This window comes from Narcine bancroftii, chromosome 1 (assembly GCF_036971445.1).
Source record: "Narcine bancroftii isolate sNarBan1 chromosome 1, sNarBan1.hap1, whole genome shotgun sequence".
Lineage (NCBI taxonomy): Eukaryota > Metazoa > Chordata > Chondrichthyes > Torpediniformes > Narcinidae > Narcine > Narcine bancroftii.
The window spans coordinates 198073679-198089885 of record NC_091469.1 but is presented as its reverse complement, the minus strand read 5'-3'; the positions used below and the strand labels follow the sequence as shown (position 1 = coordinate 198089885).

Genomic DNA, 16207 nt, shown 5'->3' with positions numbered 1-16207 from the left:
AAATAATATGGAGGTGGGCACCAATATAGCACATCTAAGTTTGCTACATTCACTAAATTAAATGCAAAAGCAAATTTTGTGAAGGACACAGACATTTTGCCAAAAGATAGAGATAGGTTCAGTGAGAGGCAAGGGTCAGGTAGCTGGAATACAACATCGGTAAATATCTGGTCATCCATTTTAGAAAGAAAATAGTTAATCAGACTATTATTTAAATGGTTAAAATCTGCAACTTATTTTTGTGCAGTGTACTTGTACATGAATCCTAAACAGTAGCTTGCAGAACTAGCAGGCAAACAAGAAGGCAAATGAGATGTTGGCTTTCATTGAATTTATGAGCAAGGAAATTCTGCTGCAGATTGTACAGAGTACTGACTGATGAGGTCACACCTGAAGTGTGCAGTTCTGGCCTTCTTACTTGAGAAATTATATACTGGCTTTGGAGGAGGTTCACCAGATTTTGGAAATGAAGGGGAATATATTCATTGGAGTCCTGAAGGATGCTAGAGGAAACATATCAATTTATGAAAGATAAGATAGAAACAGCAAGGTTGTTTCCACAGGGAGGCGAGATTAAATTTTGGGGACACCCTCAAGATTCAGGGGAGTAGACTTAAAACAAAGATGAGTAAGAACTGCTTCTCCTAGGGAGCAATAAATCTGTGGAATTCTGTGCCCAGTGAAACAGTAGAGGCTGTCTCATTAAATGTATTTAAAACACTAATCCATTTTTGAATAATAGGAGAATTAGGGGTAATGGACATGTAAGTGAACCTAAGTCCATGGTCATGTCAGCCATGATCTTATTGAAGGCCAAATGGTCAACTCTTGTTCTTATTTCTTATGTTCTTAAAGAGCCTAGAGATTTGTTTGTGGCCTGTTCAAAGTGTATCCTTCAGCCCAAATTACCAGTGACAGGTGAACTGGTTATTGATGTCATTGCTGCTTGTGGTGCTCTTCAGGATCTTGCTATGCACCAATTTTAGAAGTAATTAATTTATCATGGCAATGTTGGGATATACTGAGAATATGAAAGGCTATTTATGAAAACAATTCCCCTCTTGTTTAATCAAGAAGACATAAGTATGCTTGAGCATCAATTATCTCAATAGAATCGATTATTTCAAGATGAAGTTGGCAGGCTATACTTTCAAAACTCTATAGAGATAGATGATATTTATTTATTTATGTATGAAACAAAGTTTGAGAATGAAGCTAAATACTAAATTAAATTTGAGGTGCTGATAATGCTTAGGGAGATTGTAAAAGTTCAGAGAGATCATGAAGGTTTGCTCATGAATTGCTGTCACCCTTTTTCAAAAAAATGTGGCAAAATAGATCAGTACAAATGCAGACTTTTAGTATCCTATCACTGCAATTAAACATGATTACTCATTTATGGTAATCTGATGAAAGTCAGCAATGTGTAAAAGGGCAATGTCTGAATTGACCAACCTATTTTTTTTTAAACGAATTTTGTCTTCCAGAATCCATTTGACAGAACTGAGCTCTGTTAAATGCATTCTCAGTTTAGAGTTCAGGTACTTCACAGACCTGGATTATTGTTGACTGCAGGATAGAAAAGAGCAGTTTATAGATGGAGTTAAAATGAATGGCATACCCTGAGGTTCAGTCGTAGCATCCCAATTGTTTATAATTTCCATGAACAGCTGGAATGGATTTCTGGGCCAGCTTGTGTCGATAAAAGCCTCACAATCATTGAAGATTCAATGTGATGCTATGATGGGAACACAATTAGGGAGATGGGATGTAGAATGGAGAAAATTATTTCTCTCCATTTTTGCTGATAATATAATTTTCTAATAGGGGGCAAGATAATCAAACTGCTGCAATTTAATTGTAAATTAGTGTAAACCTGCACAGCATAACAGAAAGTCACGTTGGTTCAGGGGAGAAGTCTTCAGATCTTACACCATCCCATATAAATTGATCCCTGTTCTACATTAGGTTCACTGATCTGTATCAAAGGTCAATGGAAGCAGTGTGATTGGCTCTACTGTTTTGAGACTAAGACTGGGAAAACCAGCACAGACTTCCACTTTGATCACAATCAGAAACCATTTGTCAGAAACTAACAAGTGAAGACAATAGATGAAGACAGAATTCAATAGATGGCTGATGCATTTCATGATAAAATTATCTGCCGTCACAATCCTGTCTAGATTCACACTTGGTGAATCAATTAGAAGAGGAACTCCAGGCCCACTTCACTGCAAATTAATATTGATGATAAATCAGTAGCCTCATCAGGGAGAGAAGCATTCAGGGGAAAAAAAATGTTCTCAACTGGTGCATTACATTTCCACAAGGAAAATTAACTCAAAATGTTATTTTTTTCTGAAATTCATAATGATACAGTAGATAGAATGTCTCAGAAAGCATTTATAATGCTCATACCTCTGCTTGCATTACAGCATAAGACAAATTTAATACAAAAATGGACAATGAAACACAGTAAAACCCTAGGTATCCGAAACCTATGGGGTGCGCAGTGTGAGCAATGGAAGAAACACTGCTGCCACACTGAGGGTTGTTAACGACTGTTTTTATTCAAATTCAGCGCGCCCCTTTAAGGGCAGCATGAACTCAGTCACCTGGTGCATTGTGACATCATAATCGCTGCCCAGGGTGGGCGCTGGAAGGGATACTGCAGTCAGAGAGAAACCTCTGATGACGCCATTTCCCCATGGCTGTGCCGCCACGTGGCAATACAAGCGGGGCCAGTTCGCCATGAGGATGTGCGCCACCACAGGGGATTATTAGATGTCAGATGAGAGTATAACTCAAGAGGCTGAGATTAAGTCAGGCTTCTATTCACAATAGACTGGGACCTCATCCAGTGCCATGACGTGGGCTTTCTGGGGAAGGGTCGAGGTGTTAGAAGCCTCATACAAGGTCAAGAGGGAGGGGTCACTGGTACAGTCACATGATGGGGCAGAACCAGGTAATCAGGAATACACCAGTTCACCACATTAACCCCTTGTTTTTTTAATATATTGTACTAAGAGGTCACAAAGTCTTACATGTTAAGCCGATCCAGTGGCCTGATCTTCCGTACTGACCAGCGGAGTGCTGGTTATTGCGTTGCAGCTGGGGCCACTGTTTCATCCCGAACCTCCAGCGCTGTGTATTGGGGGTTCTGTGGTGATACAACCACAGCACTGGCTGTACTCCCACCAGCCTACTGCAGGGGGAAACCACTGTACCTGCAGGAAGGCAACCTGGGAGGCTGGCCCCATCTGGCCATCTGTCAATCTCTGACCTGCATTTAGACTCGAGCCAGCACCTCCCGGGTCAGTCAGTCATGTGGAGCCAGCAGAGGACAGTCGGGCACACATGGAGCCATCAAGATATGACAACTGGTGTGTACAGAGTTTAAGTCGATTAAATCCTGTAGTACAGTCTTTTCTCATGTTTTGTGGTTGCTTGCTGCACCACAGTGCATCACAATTTAATCGACTTAAAATTTAAAGACCATGGAGAAGTTCCTCATCATTGAGAGGCTGGATATCGACCCTCAACACCCAGACGTCCCGGCCCACTTCGAGATCTGGAAACTGTGACTGAGGCAATCATCCAGACGCAGGCTGAAATTATCAAGACAAACCAAAAGAGACACATGATACTTCACACCAAACTGGGCCCCTGTGCTTTCCAGGTCATCCAAGACTGAACGGACATTGAACTTGGAATGGCTGTCCTGGAGGGCATGTACAGGCCCCCGATGAGTGTGCTTTACGCCCGGTACCTGCTCAACATCAGGGTACAGCAGCTAGGTGAGACGGCAGATGCCTATTTGGGGGCTCTGTGGGAACTAGCTCGCCCATGCATGACCGAGACTGGGATGACTGAAGGGGAGGTGGAGCAACTTGTCTGAGATGCCTGCATGCGAGGGTTGTGGTTGAGTGTGACTCGACAGAGACTACTAGAAGAAAATACTGCCTCCCTTACCAGAATCATTGAGATGGAGCTCGCATTGCTCCCGATGCAGTAAGAAAAGCCACTTCACCAAGATGTGCCTCTCTAAACCCACCAAGACTGCTACATCCCTCTATGATTGACCAAGAGTCTCCCCCTCCCCCAGGCGCCGCCATGTGCGAATACTGGGCAGCATCATTATTGAGTGTGCCACTTCCGCCTGAACCGCTGATGTCACTTCCGGCCCAGCCACCCACCCACACCACTGCTGTGTGCTCACCATGGGTGCCACCATCTTCCATCACCCAATTTCTGCCCACACCAAAGACATCACATCCACCCTCATGATGACCTCACCTCCGGCCTCACTTCCAGTCAGGTCGCCCGACCGTACCGATGCCACATGCATCCATTGGGCACCGCCATCATGGGCCAGCCAGCCCCCGACCACCTCAATTCGCTCGACTCACCAATGGGACGATGTGGTCAACATGCTCAAGTACACAACCACACACACACACAGCACCCCACGCCCCAGAGGGAAACCAGTGGCTGCTATTCGCCACAACCATCGGGGAGCAACAACTCGGACCCCAAGGTGGACCTAGCATCCATCACGTTAATGAAGAACATTCCCCATGGACTTGGGTGTTCAATGATGGACATTGCTGTCAACTGGAAGGTAACAAAATGCCTGTTTGACAGAGGTAGTCCTGAGAGCTTTGTCCACTTGAATGTGGCCTGTATGCTGAAATCAATGGTATACCCAGCGAACTTCTCTATCACTTTCACGGCCCAGGACCACTCCATCATGGCATTCAGATGCTGCTCAGCAGACTTGATAGTTGGGGGGGGGGGGAAACATAGCAAAGGTTCAGGCTCCTGATCATGCCCAAGCTCTGTCATCCTCGGGCTGGACTTCCAGTGCCACCTCCAAAGCTTCAGCCATGCCTTTGGTGGCCCCTTTCCCCCATTCACACTCCACAGCATGCATCCTATCGACTGCCCCCAGTCCATCTGTGGCCTCTCGACCCTACAGGTGCCCCCTCCATCCCTCTTCAATTACCTGAAACCAGACCGCAAGCCCATAGCTGCCAAGAGCAGGCTCTACTGTGCGGCTGACAGGACCTTTATCAAAGCAGAGGTGAGACAGCTTCTGGCAGAAGGAATCATAAAGCCCAGCACCAGCCCCTGGAGAGCCCAGGTCCTGATCATAAAAGGGGGCAGCAAACCAGGATAGTCATTGAGACTAGCCAGATCATCAACTTGTACCAACTGGACACCTACCTACTGCCCTGCATTGCCAACCTGGCCAATGAGATAGTCCACTACAGTGATTGACCTAAAGTCGGCCTACCACCACCTCCTCATCCATGCGCCTCTACCAGTTCTGCTGGGTTCCCTTTGGGATCACAAATAGAGACTCTGTGTTCCAGCGGGAGATGGACCGCATGGTAGACCGGCACAATCTAAGAGCTACCTTCTTGTACCTGGACTATATCACCATCTGCAGCCATAACCAGCAGGACCATGATGCCAACCTGGAGAGATTTCTCTGAATGGCTGACGAGCTGAACCTCATTTACAACAAGGAGAAGTGTGTGTTCAGCACCACCCACCTCGTCATCCTAGGGTACATCGTGGAAAATGGTGTCATTGGTCCTGACCCAGAATACACGGGCCTCTTAATGGAACTGCCTCTCCCTTACATACTCAAGGCCATCCACAGGTGCCTAGAGCTCTTCTCGTACTACTCCTTGATTCTTGGACAAGGTCCGCCCACTGGCCCAAGCCACAACTTTTCCCAATCCCCCTGAAGCCCAAATGGCCTTCGCTCACATCAGACAAGATATCGCCAATGCCACGATGCATGCCGTGGATGAGGACTCCCCATTCTAGGTGGAGTGCGATGCCTCTGATGTTGTCTTCACTGCCACCCTCAACCAAGGGGGCAGACCCGTGGACTTTATCTCCAGGATCCTCCACAGTTCAGAACGGGTACTCCATTGAAAAGGAGGCCCAGGTGATCGTGGAAGCAGTCCACCACTGGTGCCATTACCTGGCAAACAGGAGGTTCATCCTCCTCACAGATCGGCATACAGTGGCATTCATGTCAGCACCACCTACAGAGGCAAGATCAAGAATGACACGTTCAGCTATGACATCTAGTATAGACCGGGGAAATTCAATGACTCCCCCGATACCCTGTCCCAGACTTGTGCCAGTCCACAGTCCAATCAACTGCAGGTGCTGCACAACACCCTTTGCCACCCGGGCATCACATGCCTGTACCATTTCATCAAGTCCTGGAACTGTGGTGAATCTATGCTGAGCTGTCAGTCTCCCACTGTGCCTAGCCCCGCTTTACTGACATTAGACGTGTATTATCTCTACCACTTAAGACACTCCCCATGGGTATAACTGTCATAAAATTGAAGTGCCAGTTAATGAAGTAGACGATGGCGGCATAGTCAAGCGATAATCATGACTTTTATTAGAAGAAACTAACGGTATAATAATAAAAGATAATAGGTGCATACACAGATATACCAGTTATCAATTTTATTAGCAGAAATGGATGCAGCACTCATGCCAGAGTGGCTGGTAATCGACCAGTCTGCCCCAAGGGCCAGAGAAATTTTCAACTACTGGATTGCTTGTTTCGATTACTACATGGCTCGAAGCAACATGGTCGATGAGGCGATACAGTGGATCCACCTGAATTCCCTACTGGGCGAGGTCCCTTTTGCTCTAACACAAGGAGCTACAACTCTGCTATAGTCCGGAATGCCTGACCACTTACTATGCAGCGCCACGGAATGGTACTTGCTCGACACCAGACTAGATGCCAGAAACCCGGGGAAAGTGATGCTGCCTATGCACTGGCCCTCGACTCGCTGGCAAACGAATGCAATGTCAGGGCGGTCAATGTGGAACAACACCACAATGCTTTGAAGCTGGATACTTTTGTCAACGGAATTGACTCCAGTTACATCCATCAGAGGCTACTAGAGACAAAGCCCCTGACCTATGACTGGGCAGTCACGCCAGCCAAAACACTGAGAAGTGCCATATGGTCCAGTGAAATGCTGGAAACTGAAAGGGAAACATCTAGGAGTGCTGGAACCCTGAAAGAGAAAAAGGGGTGAACCCCTGGCAAATGCTACTTCTATGGTAAGAGCTGGCACCCCAGATAGAAGTGCCTGACTCGATTTGCTACCTGCAGCTACTGTGGGAAACATGGCCACTTTGCTAAAGCACGTAAGGCAAAAAATACTCCCACTGATAATTAGAAGAGAAGCGCCAAGAAAATTCATCCTGGAGCTGCAGGAATGTAAGACAACGGTGAAAAGGGGGAATCTTCAGATGAGCAGGCTGAATTGACTTCAAGTGACGGTGAGGTGAGATCAACACAAATCAATTGACTGTAAAGCTTGGAGGTTGTTATGGACTGGAATGGTGGACTATGAAGAGGGAGGTGAATGGTGAGACTGTCGATTGCTTAATAGATTCAGGAAGCACTGACAGCTACATCCAAGAGAAGGTCACCAAAGCTTTAAATTTGCGGAGATATCCAGCAAACCGAAGGATATCGCTGGCTTGTAGTAAACTTAAAAAAACTATACAGGATAAGTGTAAAGTTACTTTGAACTTGCAGGGACATTGTCTTGCTGATGTTTGGCTCTTTGTAATGCCTGATCTCTGCGCTCCCGTGTTACTGGGGTTGGATATTCAATATCAGATGAAAAGTGTAATATTAAATTTCGAAGGGCCACTACCCACTTTTAACATCCCCTGCACTAGTTACTGTAGTCTGTCCACATTAAAGATCGAAGCTCCCTCCCTGTTCAGTAATCTGTCTCCCAAGTATCGACCGATTCCCTCTAAGAGCTGTTCTTACAGCAAAGAGGTTCGCGAGTTTATTAAAGCTGAGACCAGGAGACTGCATAAAGAGGGGTGATTGAACCTAGCAGGAGTCCATGGTGAGCCCAGGTGGTAGTGGTGAAAAATCACACTAAGAAACAACTGGCTGTTGATATAGCCAGACAATTAGCCATTATACTAACTTGGATGCCTATCCCCTCCCACACATCAATGAAATGGTTAATCAGATAGCACAATACAGAGTGTACTCGACCATTGACCTTAAGACAGCTTATCACCAAATCCCCATTAAAAAAAGTGAACGACCCTATACGGCAGACTTGTCAAACTCAGGCCCGCGGGCCAAATTTGGCCCGTGATATAATTATATTTGGCCCGCAAGATCATATCAAATATGTATTAGAGCTGGCCCGCTGGCTGCCACGCCAGTATAGCGCATGCACAGCTAATACTACAAATCCCAGAATGCTTTGCAAATGCGTTGGCGCCGGCCTGTCAGCCGCTAATTGCCCCCACCTCCTCTCTTTACTTTCATTAGCATCTGCGACCTGTCGCCCAACTCACATGTAATAAACCCCTTACGAAAAATGGCCAAACCAAAGACAGAAAACAGGACCTTTCAAGACAGGTGGGAGACAAACTCTGACCCCAGAGTTTGATGAACTTGCATCTAAGAAGAGATGCCAAGTATCTGGTTTAGACCCAGGTGCATCAGAGTAAATCACAGTGTAGCAAGCTAAACTTGGATTAATATTTTCTTTGGTTAACTTTGGACTGTTCATAGTTGAAAGATTGGATTTTCATTGAAGCAAGTTGTTATTTTTTTGACTTGTTGGCTTGTGGAAAAAAATACATTTAAAAGGAGCTTAAAGGCTACAGAGAAATATTATTTATTAAATATTTTATTTCTCATTTGTTAATGCTTCTTCTGGAAAGAGTTTAACCAAAACTATTATTAAACATTTATTTTAATAAGAAAAAATTTAACATTACATATGTTGAAAGAAGAGAAAACATGCAGATGTTGTTGAAAATTTTCAATAAATATTTAGTTTGGCCCACGACTTAGTCCAAGTTTTTAATTTTGGCCCTCTGTGAATTTGAGTTTGACACCCCTGCTATACAGCCTTTGAGGCTGATGAGGGGTTATACCAGTTTAAAAGGGTACCTTTTGGAGTCATTAACAGTGTGTCAGTGTTTCAAAGGGAGATGGATAAGATCGTTAGAATGTATGAGTTGAAGGGCACGTTCCCTTATCTGGATAATTTTACTATCTGTGGTGAGACCCAGACTGAACATAATGACAACTTTAAAAAATTCTAGCAACAGCCAAAGAATTCAACGAGGGCAAATGTGTTTTCAACACAACAGAACTACCCATTTTGGCTACATTGTTTGCGAGGGCGAAATCTGCCCCGATCCAGAAAAAATGGCTCCCCTGAAGAAGTTGCCACCCCCAGACTCAGCAAAAGCCCTTAAAAGGTGTATAGGATTATTTTCCTACTAATGCAAATGGGTACGTGACTATGCTATGAAAGCACGCCCTCTGTTTGACACAAAATCCTTCCCTCTCTCTCCAACAGCCCTGAAAGCTTTCGAGAAAATTAAAGCTGATATTGCCAAAGCTGAATTCTCGTCCATTGACGGGGATGCCCCGTTCCAGGTGGAAACTGATGCCTCAGATTGTGCTTTAGCAGGAACACTTAATCAAAAGGGCAGACCCATGGCATTCTTCTCCCACACGATACGCGGACCTGAACTTAAATATCTGGCCATTTTAAAAGAAGCCCAGGCTATCATTGAAGCTGTTCGCTACTGGAGACATTTTCTAGCTGGCAGGAAATTTACCTTGATCACTAATCAGAAATCTGTAGCCTACAAAAGTAAGATTAAAAACGATAAGATGGCACGCTGGCGAATAGAACTCTCAACTTACAATTATGAGATCCTGTACAGACCTGGCAAGTTAAATGATCCCTCTAACACATTGTCACGATCTGCTGCCGGTGATCAGCTTGAGGGACTAAAGGAGATCCATAGCAGACTGTGCCACTTAGGGGGTCACAAAATTCTTCCGTTACATAAGGGCTAACAAAACTTATTCCCTCGAAGAAGTCAGAAAACTGACTAAAAGGTGTCCTGTTTGCGCAGAATGCAAACTGCAGTATTTTAAAGCTCCGGAGGCCACTCTCATCAAGGCGATGAGAGGATCAGCTTAGATTTTAAAGTCCCGTTACCTTCTAACAACAAAAATGTATATTTCCTTATTGTAATCGAATATTCAAGATTTCCCTTCGCGATATCCTGCCCCGACATCTCAACAGCGTCTGTCATTAAGGCACTCGCCAGAATCTTCAGTAATTTTGGTTTTCCCAATTACATTCATACAGACAGAGGCTCAGCATTCATGAGTGCAGAGCTGCGCCAAGCTCTGTTACGCAAGGGGATTGCCACCAGCCGCACCACGAGCTACAACCCCCAGGGCAATGGGCTGGTCGAAAGGGCTAACACCACATTCTGGAAGACTGTTAACCTCGTGTTAAAGACACATGATTACCCTGTTACTCGGTGGCAGGAGGTGCTGCCCGAGGCGCTACATTCGATTCGGTCTCTACTGTGTACTGCAACAAATCAAACACCTCATGAACGTATGTTTACTTTTCCTAGGAAATCAGGGACTGTGATGGACTGGCCAGCCTATCTATCTGAGCCTGGGACACGCTCGGACGCGTAAAACAGACCCTCTAGTCCAGCCAGTTCAGCTACTGCACACTAACCCCAATTATGCCCACGTTAAATTCCCAGATGGGAGCACGGACACCGTACCCCTAAGAGATCTGTCCCCACCTGGTTCACCCCTTTTGCACACCCCTACTTGGGGTGATCCTGAGAGGTTGGATGCACCACCCCCAACCTGCGACCCCTAGTAAGCATTCAGATGGCCATGCTGAGGCTCCACTGCCTCACGCTCGTGATTCTGGAGCGGCGTAAATGGTTATATGGTTATATGGGTCCAGAAGTCTGGCCTTCTCACACTACAGACCAGGGAACCGTATCAACACCGCCAGTTCCCAAGGCTGCTACCCCTGCACCTGTTCTGATAAGGAAGTCTACTCGTATCTGTGAACAACCCGAGAGGCTTCAGTATTCATAAACATCTCATTATATTCCGCTAGTTACTTGCCTTGTTTTGGCTATGTCAGTGAATTCTCAATGCCATTTATTTTATTGTATTACGCTTGCAGTAGATTGCTTGCTTGCTTGAATTCTACTTGGCAGCTGACCTTTTAATTTTAACCCTACTTCTGTTGGGGGGAGACTGTGGTGAATCTATGCTGAGCTGTCAGTCTCCCACTGTGCCTAGCCCTGCTTTACTGACATTGGGCATGTATTATCTCTACCACTTAAGACACTCCCCGTGGGTATAACTGTGTAAGCACCTATTGTCTTTCATTATTGTACCATTAGTTTCTTCGAATAAAAGCCATAATTATCGCTTGACTACGCCGCCTTCATCTACTTCATTAATTGGCACTTCAGGAACCTTCCCTTCTCGGCCCAAGAGGTCCAGACCATGACTGAGTCCTGCAGGATCTGTGTAGAGTGAAAACTGTGCTTCTTCCACCTGCCACAGGCCCATATCGTTAAGGCCACTCAGCCTTTTGAAGCGACTTTTGAAGGCCCCCTGCCTTCCATGAACAAGAACATCTATTTCCTCTTGGTCATAGACGAATACTCATGTTTTTTCTTCGCCATCCTTTGCCCTGACACTTCCACAGCCTCCATTATCAGGGCACTGACACAGATCTTCACCATGTTCGGATACCCAGCCTTCATCCACAGTGTCCAGGGGTCCGGCTTCATGAGTGAGGCGTTGCACCAGTACCTGACAGAGCAAGGCATTGCGACTAGTCGCACAACTATCTACAATATCCAGGGGCAACAGGCAGGTGCAGCATAAAAACTGTGTAACCCTGAGGTCGAAAGGCTGGTCCGTTGACTACTGGCAAGAGGCCCTCCCCAAGGCAATCCATGCCATATGGTCACTCTTGTGCATGGCTGCCATTCAGACCCCTCATGAGTGCCTTTTCTCATTTACTAGGAAATCAGCGACTGACATTTCCCTACCAACATGGCTAACATTTCCGGGACCGGTACTCCTCTGCAAACACCTACAGTCCCACAAGTAAACACCCACTTGTTGAGCAAGTGCTCCTTCTCCATTCAAACACAAACTACACCTATGTCAGGTATCTCAGTGGATGTGAGGACATTGTCTCGACCAGGGATCTGGCACCAGCAGGGGACCAACCTCCCCATCACAGGTACCCTTTCCCCACCCAGGATTACCCGTGAGCTGACCCCCTTCCTCTGCCTCCCCAGAGGGCCCCAATGCCGGACTACCTGAACTTATAAATACTACCTGATGCTGAGGACCCCCCCCCCCCCAGGACTCATTTTAAAAAGGGGGTAAATGTGGAGATACAACCACTACACTGGCCGGGCTCCTACCAGCCTACTGCAGGGGCAATCACTGCACCTGCAGGTAGGCAACCTGGGATGCTGGCCCCACCTGGCCAGATGTCAATCATCGACCTGCAAATAGAATCAAGCTAGTCCCTCCCAGGTCAGTCGGACATGTGGAGCTAGCAGAGGACAGTTGGGCACATGTGAAGCCATCATGATATGGCAACTGGTGTGTACAGAGTTTAAGTCATTTAAAGCCTTTAGTACAGTCTTTTCTCTTGTTTTGTGTTTGCTTGCTGCACCACAGTGCATCACAGGTTCGTGTGGAGAAGCTGAACCTTTTCGATCAGGGGGTCAGTTTTATGACCTCTCGTGTTTTCGTAGCAGGATTAGCCTTGGAGATGCCAACCAAAAGGGTAGGATGGTCCCAAATGCTGACTTCCTGTGGAAGGAGAAAATTCGTTCATGAGGGGTAATGTTAGTGGCAGTACATAGATTGAGTGGTATGCAGCACCTCTTGCCAATGAGAGACAGGCAGTCCCCTGGACTTTAGAACAAGGAGGATGGACTTCCACATGGTGCTGTTCTCTCTTTCTACCTGGTAGAGTTATTACTCCAGGGGTTATAACTTGTGGTCCTGCGGATGGCGATCCCCTGGCCAGCAGGAATTGGTGTAGTTCGTTGCTCATAAACGAGGACCCCCGGTCGCTGTGGTTGTACAATGCGTACCTGAACAGGGTGAACAGGTTGCGCAGGGGCCCAATGACTGTGATGGTGGTCATGTTAGGGCAGGGGATGGCAAAAGGGAACCGTGAATGCTCATCAATTACAGTGAGAAAGTATGTGTTACAGTTGGTGGAGGGAAGTGGGCCCTGAAGGCCATGCTCAGGTGCTCAAAGGGGCGCATGGCTTTTATCAGTTACGCCCTGTCCAGTTGGTAGAAGTGCGGCTTGCACTCCACCCAGATCCTGTGGTCCCTGGTCATTGTCTCTGACATCCCCAATGTAGTATGGCAGATACCGAGATTTGATAAAGTGAAAAAATCTCGTGACACTGGGGTGGCAGAGGTAATTGTGGATGACTTTGAGGCGATTAATCTGTGTGCAGGCACATGACCCTTGTGACAGGGCATCTGAGGGCTCGTTGAGCTTCCACGGCCAGAGCAGGATGTCATAATTGTAGATGGAGAGCTTGATCCGCCACCTCACAATTTTAATGTTCTTTATCTTATCTTACCTCATTGTTTATTGTTGAACATGAATGTCACGGCCCATTAATCTGTGAGCAGTGTAAAATGTCTGCTGGCCAAGCAGCGCCTCCAGTGCCATATAGCCTCAATTATCGCCTGAGCCTCCTTCTATCTGTCGGACTTCATGGCCCTGGAGGGTGCGAGAGAAGAAGGGAGTGGGGTGGCCTGTCTGATTTAGGGTGATGGTCAGGACAAAATTGAATGCATCACTCACCTCCTGGAAGGGGGGTAGATTCATCCACCACATATGTTGCTGCTTCCACGATGTGCTGCCCATGCTTCATTTGTAAGGGGGAAAGAGATTATCCACATAATTTGGAACCCACTGGGTGTAGTAAGAAAGAATCTGGGGTTCCTTTTCAGGGCCTCAAGACTGTGAGGAAGGGGAGGTCTGGCAGAGGCTGCATGCGGTCGGGTTTGGGGCCAATGACCCCATTCTTCAAGATGTAGCCAAGGATCGCTAGTCAGGTAGCGTGGAAAACACACATTATTGTAGGTCAGGTTCAGGCGTTTGTCAGTGGTGATGAATTTCTGGAGGTTCACGTCATGGTCTTGCAAATCATGGCGACAGATCATGACATTATCCAGATATGGGGAGGTGGCGTGCAGGTTATTTTGGTCTACCGTCCAGTCCATCTCCTGTTAGAAGATGGGAACGCCATTGGTGACACCGAAGAGGACTCTGAGGAAGTGGTAGAGGCAGCTGTCTGCCTCAAAAGCTGTGTAATGATGATCCTCGGGGTGGATAGGGTGTTGGTGGTAGGCGGATTTAGGTCTATCGTGGAAAAAACACAATACTGGGTGATCTGGTTAACCATATCCATGATGCAAGGGAGGGGGGTATGCATCCAACTGCATGTAGTGATTAATGTCTGACTATAGTCGATCATCATCTGCGTTTACCCCTGCCCTTGACCACCACTATCTGAGCTCTCTAGGGGCTGGTGACCTCTCGTCCAGGAGTCATTGTACCTCTGCCTTTAAAAACATCCTGTCCTCCTTATTGTATCGCCTGTTTTTTGTAGCAACTGGCTTACAGTTTGGGGTGAGATTGGCAAACAACGGCAGGGGGTTGATGTGGAGGGCAGAGAGACTCCAAATTAGTTGGCCAGTGGGAGGGGGGGGGGTCAAAGTGCCCAGTTAAGGAACTGCGGGTTACCATCTATGAGGGGTGGGAGGGGGCCGTCATATTGTATAGTAATACTCTTTAAGTGTCACTGGAATTCTAGCCCCAACAGCAGCGGTACGCAGAGTGCGCCATAATGAGAAGCTTAAAGTCTCTATATGTTGTGCCTGCACGGTCAGTATCACTGTAGTGTAGCTGTGGATTTCTGCGGAGTGAGACTTTGAGGTTAGGGCAACTTTTTAAGTGACTGGTTTTGCCTCAAGGGAATAATGTTGGACCATGTTCTGGATGAATATAGCTCTTGGTGCTCCCTCTATCAAAAAGGCATTTAGTGATCTGGTTATTGATGGAGATGTCCAACATGGAGTGGGCCAGATTGTGAGGGCAGTTCTGGTCCAGCATCACTGAGTGCATGGTCGGTCTGTGGTCTGACCCACACTGAGTTGCTATCTGCGAGTAAATGGTGGCATCTATGCAATGGCGTGGGTCTCCCTGGAAATCAGCAGCATCGAAGATGGCGGACCCCATGTTGCAGCGAGGTCATCCCCGGAAGATGCTAGCATCCAAGATGGCAGCTGCCATGCTGCCCACTTGGTGGCGCAGGGACTGGAGGGCTATGAACGGCATACTCTTGCATCGTGGCCCTTCTTCCTGCACTTGGAGCACGTCGCGTCTCTTGCCAGACAGCGTTTTCAGGGGTGTTTTGCCTGGCCGCAGAATTAGCACTTTGGGTGCTTCTGAGAGACAACAGCTGTAGTGGCCTCGTTAATTGGGCGTGGTAACACTGCTGGCCTGTAGTCCCCGTCCCAAGATAATGACCCCCATGTGATTCCATTTGCAGAGTACGCCTCTGCGTTGCGGAGGGCGATTTCCAGTGACTTTGCAAGAACAATCTCCCCTTTTAAATCTAACTTACTTGAGTAACTTCTGGAGCATGTAGTCGGACCTGATTCCTGCAACATAGGTGTCCCGGATCATGTCTTCTGTGTTTTAGGCGGCCAATACTGACTGGAAGTTGCACGTCCGCATGAGACCTCACAGGGCCCAGAGGAATTCATTGTCCGATTCGCCCGGTCGCTGTCTGGGGTGGCCAGCGTGTGCCTGGCGAATACCTCGTTAACTTTCTCCCTGTATTGTCCCTTAAGTATATCCATTGCTTCCACGTACGTGGTGGCATCCCTGATCATTGGGATTATTCATGGTCCAACCGGGAGAAGATGCAGTCTGTTTGCATTGATGGCCACGAGGCCTGCTGAGTTTTGGAGGAAGACATTGAAACAGCGTAGCCAAAGTTTGATGCCGTCTGAAGCATTCAGTGACTGTGGATCGATCTCCAGCTTGTGAGGTTTCAGAAGTTGGTCCATTATTAGCAATAAAACAAAAAATTGTGATTAAAGTTGACGCGCACTAAATAACTTGAGAGGCTGAGACTGAGTCACTGATCTACGGGCTTTTATTCACAATGGACAGGGACCTCATCTCTGCCGTGACCTGGGTTTTCTAGGGAAGGGTCAAGGTGTTAGAGGCTTTATACAAGGCCA

General features: G+C 46.9%; 1 protein-coding gene across 2 annotated transcripts in view; it reads right to left on the bottom strand.

The window, feature by feature from the left end:
- Window positions 1-16207, bottom strand: part of LOC138737194 (carboxyl-terminal PDZ ligand of neuronal nitric oxide synthase protein) — a 144244-nt gene that overhangs the window by 114789 nt on the left and 13248 nt on the right. The gene's annotated exons all lie outside the window — the stretch shown is intronic.